Source organism: Acanthopagrus latus, chromosome 17 (genome assembly GCF_904848185.1).
Source record: "Acanthopagrus latus isolate v.2019 chromosome 17, fAcaLat1.1, whole genome shotgun sequence".
Classification (NCBI taxonomy): domain Eukaryota; kingdom Metazoa; phylum Chordata; class Actinopteri; order Spariformes; family Sparidae; genus Acanthopagrus; species Acanthopagrus latus.
Window position 1 is genome coordinate 10,326,675 of NC_051055.1, and position 6,000 is coordinate 10,332,674.

Consider the following 6,000-nt stretch of genomic DNA (forward strand, 5'->3'; position numbering starts at 1 on the left):
ACACACACACACACACACACACACACACACACACACACACACACACACACACACACACACACACACACCACCCCCACATATCTCTGGAACTGCAGGCCCCCTGCCGAGAAGCTCAAACACACCAACTGAGGGTGGGGGCTCGTGGTGGTGGTGGTGTGGGCTGGAGGAAGAGGGGAGGGCTGCTGGGTTGTGGAGAAGCATGAGGCTGGTGAGTGACATTGAGACCAAGGTTAAACACAAACCAGCCGTTCTGTTTTTCTTTAGGCCGCGTTCAGACTGGCAGCAGCACTGCGTCAGTGCCTTCTCACTCATTTCTATGATACCATGTCTTTAGAGCAGCAGAGGTGATGCTGTTCAGGGCTCTCACAGTTGATCTCTGCATTGCAATGCAATGATTCCAGCTACACTACGCGTTAGCCCGCTGAAACACGAGCATCCAGTGTAGCTGGTAGAATTGTGTGAATGCCACTATTTACCCTGCAAATGGGTGCAAACATATGCTGCTCAGACTGAGAACATTCAAAACAACATCGAATATGGCACAGCAATGGCACGGCTGTGCCTGACACACAGTGTGAAAGCTGGTCAGTCGAATCTGTTGAAACTTTTGCAAAGTCCTATTCAGCAACCTTTATTTTCTATATCTATATCTATCTATAGATATAGATAGATAGATATAGATCTATATATATATATATAGTTTTTTTAAGGGTTATTACAACTGATGAATGAATAATAATAATTGTGTAACACTGTGATACTGTGATATTTCTAAATGGTTATCATTCTGTCAAAATGCCATTTTAATAGTTTCAAACATATTTTGATGATTATCTGGATAGCAATGTGAATCGCAATCATTTTGGCCAGAGATACTCATAGCATCCCATGTCTATCATATATGCAGTGGAATGAATGTATGCTGCCATAATTCCTAAAAATGAATTAGTGCATCGTTTGTGAGTGTATGTGGAAACTGCAAGAACAGTGATGAGTCTGTTTGGTGCCTTTTTCTTACAATTTTCATGGGGCCAAAAAGATTAGCTGATTCTGAAGACCAGCAATGTTTAGCAATGTTAAGAGAATTAGATATGTGTGATCTTGCAAAGTCAGTGCAAATCTTCTGGATCTTTTTTAGCGCTCTGTTACAAAGTAAATGAGAATATAATGAATGCATGCTGCCTGATCATGCATAACACATCAATCTGTTGCAGAGGTGGTGAACACAGAAGAGGTTAAATTCTGCACTGAACTATGAATAAATGTATTAGCTGTAAGAAACCAACTGACAAATATCATTTGACCAAACACCCACTCAAGGAGAACCACTGATATGATTAACAAATGCAGTTCAACAGAAGTCATATTTCGCACCTTGTAGATTCAACGCTTATTCACCATTACTATTTGAGTCTCATTCTCAATGTATTTTTTGTGATGTTATAATGAACTATTAAGGAAGAGAGTGGTCTATCATATGGTACAGAAATACCTTAGTCATGGCTCGCAGTTCTCTTACTAGGGATGTCAATAATCAATCAACATTATGAATTTCGTAACTATTTTTTAAGACCAGGCAGAATGTACCTTCCTAAGTCGGAATCAAAACGAATCATGAGGTGGCTAGAGATTCCCACCACATCCCTGTCTCTCTTCCTCTACGAGTGGAGAAGATAGCTGCTTAGTTGTTGGGGATGTACAGATGACTGCATTCAGCACTAGACAAAAGAGATTAAAGTGTTTTAACTGCTGTACATACATAATTAGATTCAGCGTTCTTTAGCGTCTGTAAGTGATATAGACAGATTTCTACACTTACAGTATAAACAAATGCTCCTTCCTTTCTGCCTTGAGGTCATTACTTATCATAAGCCTCAGTGTGGAAAATGTTTGGTTTTTTTGTCATTTTCCAACAGGAGAGTAGGACTGAGACAAGGCAGAATCCAGAAATATCTCTGACAGTATGATTATGTTGTGTAACCACTGCAGCCTACTTCTTTGGAAAGTTGCTCGACTGGGTTGGTATCTTGCAACATGAAGGCCTTGCATTTCTAATATTCATCCACCTCTCCTTGAGAGAAAAGTCATAAAAACAAACAGGTGGCTGATTGTATTAGTGCCTTTGTATAGCAGTTGCTCCTCAGATACACTGAGGAACAGGGAAACATCACTGGTGGCTATTCTGGGAGGACAGCAACACCTGGTAATTACAGCCGGAGGTATAGCACTAAGAAATGGCAAATTTACAGGGTGCATTTATCTGTTCCTTTGTGTCAGAGCAGTGCATCTTCTGTTGTACTTTAATAAGCATTGTGTGAGAATTAATGTTTGTTAATTCAAAGTCCCATATAGATTTCAGACTATATAACAAGTAGCAGATGTTTAATTCACAGCTCACAAAATGTTAACAGCTTGTCCTCACTGTCTCTACAGCTGTAAGAAGACCACGAAGCCTATAGTCTTGGTACAGTGATGGTGAATTACTGCTCAGTGTCAGCTTGGCTGGCTGTCAGCTGATATGCCATAAGAGGTGTGTCTATTTAAACTCCAGAGGCTAGCCATTCAGAGTCACCACAGAGTGTGTGTGTGTGTGTGTGTGTGTGTGTGTGTGTGTGTGTGTGTGTGTGTGTGTGTGTGTGTGTGTGTGTGTGTGTGTGTGTGTGCGTGCGTGCGTGTGTGTACACGTGTGTGACTTCAGTGTGTGAGGTGTTGGTATGATACTTTGACTCCACTGGTATGTTGTATGGGGAGAGAGGGCGAGGGAGAAGAGAAACTGTGATGGGTACAAACAGCCCTAAACCTCATGAGCAGACAGGAAGGCATGCTGAGAGGGTAGTGACGGCTCTGGAGTGTGAGATATGTGTGAGTAATGAGAACGTCATGAGATGTCTGGGCCTTATCGGACATGTTATGTGACCATTATAAAATAGGTATGCAACGCATTCATACTTTACTTGCCTTTTTATTTTCTGTTTTCACAAACTGTAACTGATCCCTATGGAAAAATGAACCCACCCCCCACAAAAAAAAAATGAATGCACTTGTATGTTCGAACCCTTACCACTTAAATCACAACTTGTGTGCTTAAGGTATCCTTGATAAACAGCAGCAGCTATTCTCAGACGAGGCCTTGAAAATGTTTCTATTTTTTCTTTCTTTTTAAAAATATTTTTTGTGGCCTTTTATCGGCTTTATTGATAGAACAGCTGGAGATAGATATGAAACAGGATGAGAGAGAGGGGGAGTGACACGCGACAAAGGCCAGCTCTACCAACTGAGCTAAACGACGCCCCCTATTTTTTCTTTCTTACTTTATTGACGGCACTATGTCATGGTTTCTCTCTTGTGAGAAATGTACTTACTGTAAGTCACTTTGGACAAAAGTGTCTTCTAAATGCCTAAATGTAAATGCAAATTATATGGTGGCATGATGACCATTTTGCTGGTGCCTGGAAAATTTGGTTGAAAAATTCTGGAAATGTTCAAACTTTCAATGGGATTTAACAGATATTCATGGAAATTATGGTGAAATAACCTGGATAGCATGGAAATACAGGGATTTATCTTAACTTTGCCCAGGGATACTACCCACTGATTAACATACATTAACATTCATATAATAAAAAATATAAAATATATTCACTCCAGTTATGAAAAGCATGGAGTCCTTTGGCTCAGACGGTGCAGTGGTGGTGGCAGTAGTGTGGGCTGCACATGTAAAGAGAGAACGCACCATGAATGCAGTGTTGCAATCTTGCAGAATTCCAATTTAATGAGGTGGACAAAAAAAACTGTACATGTGAAAATGGGGTGAGCTGCTGAATGCAGTGCAGGGTTACAATTCAGTCAAAAGGGCAAAGTAAAAAAAAACTAAAACACGCTTTGGATGAGGGAGCGCTGTATCACTCGCGATGAGCATGCTACTATCTGCAACCAGTATCTGAATGGGTGAATGTGATAAGTGTTCTTGTAAAGTACTATAAAGTGCCAGCCCAATTTACAACAGAAGACAAATGATTGTCATAATAATAACTTCCAGAAGGAAGAAATACCTCTAGTTGTTGTTTTTTTATGCATTATTGTCTCTGGCTAAATGTTAAGTAAAACAGACCTTTGGCTGCTACACAAAATTAAGCATAACACTCAGTTGTTAATGCAAAAACAAAACAGTTAACATAATCAAAAACTAGTAATTCTTGGGATTGTAAGGGTAAACTATAAGACAATTTCAGAAATGTGTTTTTCCTATTTTGGTATAATGTGGGGAATAAAGCCAGCAATACAAACAGAGAGGAAAGAAATTACAGGTGGAGTTGAGTTCAGATATTATCCTCAGTTACCAGAATAAGAAAAAAAACACATAGTTATTCCAGACACATTTCTTTGTGTTGTTTGTGTCCATGGAAGTGTGCAAGTGACAGACAACAAAACCTGCACTGATCTCAGCATCTTCATGATTAAGCACATGTTCCAAGTAGAAGTGTAGGTTTTCTGGAAAAACGGTACAACATAAACAAGTTTCTGCACCTACACTTTCCTCCCCTTTTATGTTTTCGTTCTTCAGTCTATTCTTTCTTCCATGGGGCCTCCCTCCTCCTTCACTGTGAAAGTCTGAAAGACTGTCCACCTGAAGAAATAACTTATGGTGCAGTATGGTGCAGTGCTGCTGGCTGTTGTGTTAACATTATGAAATACACCTGTGTTCCTGCTTCTGTGTATGAGCTGTAGCAACAGTCTGTAGCTACAAGAGTCTGCCTTTGAGTCACCTGTAGCATTAACACTAGTGGTGGTGAGTGTGTTGACACAAAATACAATTAAATACAAATACCTGACAACTGCTGTATTCACACCACGCTGGCAGACTCAGGAGAACAGGAAATCCTCCTTTTTTTCAATATGGGGTGTTGTTAGGCCTGTAATCACACTGCAAAAAGGATTATAAATAATTTTAGGTCGCGTTTTACCTCTCGTTATATTTAGCAGTTAGCTGACCATTCCTTTGACAAGTAACATCATACACTGTAGCGTTAGCTCCCTTTTTATTAGCTCAACACTATTTTAAAACATTTTAATATTGGGTTAATATGGGATTTGTTATCAAAACAACTTCCAATGTAATTATTCTTTTGAAATTCCTATATCTCTAAGTCAAAATGACAACTAGGAGGCAGACGTTACCTTTTCTGACCCTCAGTTGTACCTAATTAACTATGCTAGCATACATTTCCCTATAGCGTTAGCTAACAATCTGGTTGACCCAATGGCAGCGTTAATTTCTTCAGTTAAACATGAAATAAAGAGACAAAGGAACTTACCAATCTTGTGTTATTTGTAGTTGTTTACGACATTTTTAATGCTCCATTAATCAGCATTCTCTAATCCGACTGCAATGACTTCCTGTAAAAATAAATAAATAAATAAAATAAAAACGGAGTTAACTAGAGGTAGATTACTTTCAGTGCTCCCTGTCCTTTCAATATAAAAGCATGAGTGCGGTCTGAATTTACATTCTCAAAAGTCTACATAATCATTTCAGAAAATCAATCAACACTGCAAATTAAGGTGTTTTTCTTGTGTTAACAAAATGAGCTGCTTTGTTTAAAAAACTTTAAAAGCATTATTAGTTGTAGGGTTTGACCGATATTTGCTTTTGCAGGGCCGATACAGATACCAATTGTTAGAAATCACGGAGACTGAAAACCGATAGTTGGGACCTACATACATGTCTAGCAAAAATTAAACTCTTTTTGTTAAAATTTCAAACCACCAGTGATGAAATAAAATATTACAGTAAAGTACTATTACTCAAGTACTGTTCCTAAATTCTACAACTGTTCTACACTTCTAGAAGAGCAATAATGTCAATGAGCCAAAATAAATGCGATGACTGTGAAAGCTGAGCAAACTTAAAACTCAGAGCAGGCTTCCAAACCACTGTGTGGTTATTTCCAATGAGCAACTCAGTAGCGTAATTCAGTATAATATTGTGTGAAGACTTGT

The 6,000-nt window shown here is 39.0% G+C and overlaps 1 long non-coding RNA gene across 1 annotated transcript in view; it reads right to left on the bottom strand.

Moving 5' to 3' along the window:
- LOC119005362 overlaps positions 1-5,488 on the bottom strand; it is a 37,529-nt gene extending 32,041 nt beyond the window's left edge. Inside the window, exons 1-2 of the long non-coding RNA XR_005070478.1 lie at positions 5,316-5,488; positions 4,829-4,924 (exon numbers count right to left, since the gene is read on the bottom strand). This is a non-coding gene — a long non-coding RNA (uncharacterized LOC119005362). The remainder of the gene's footprint in view (positions 1-4,828; positions 4,925-5,315) is intronic.
- Between the last annotated feature and the right edge of the window lie 512 nt (positions 5,489-6,000).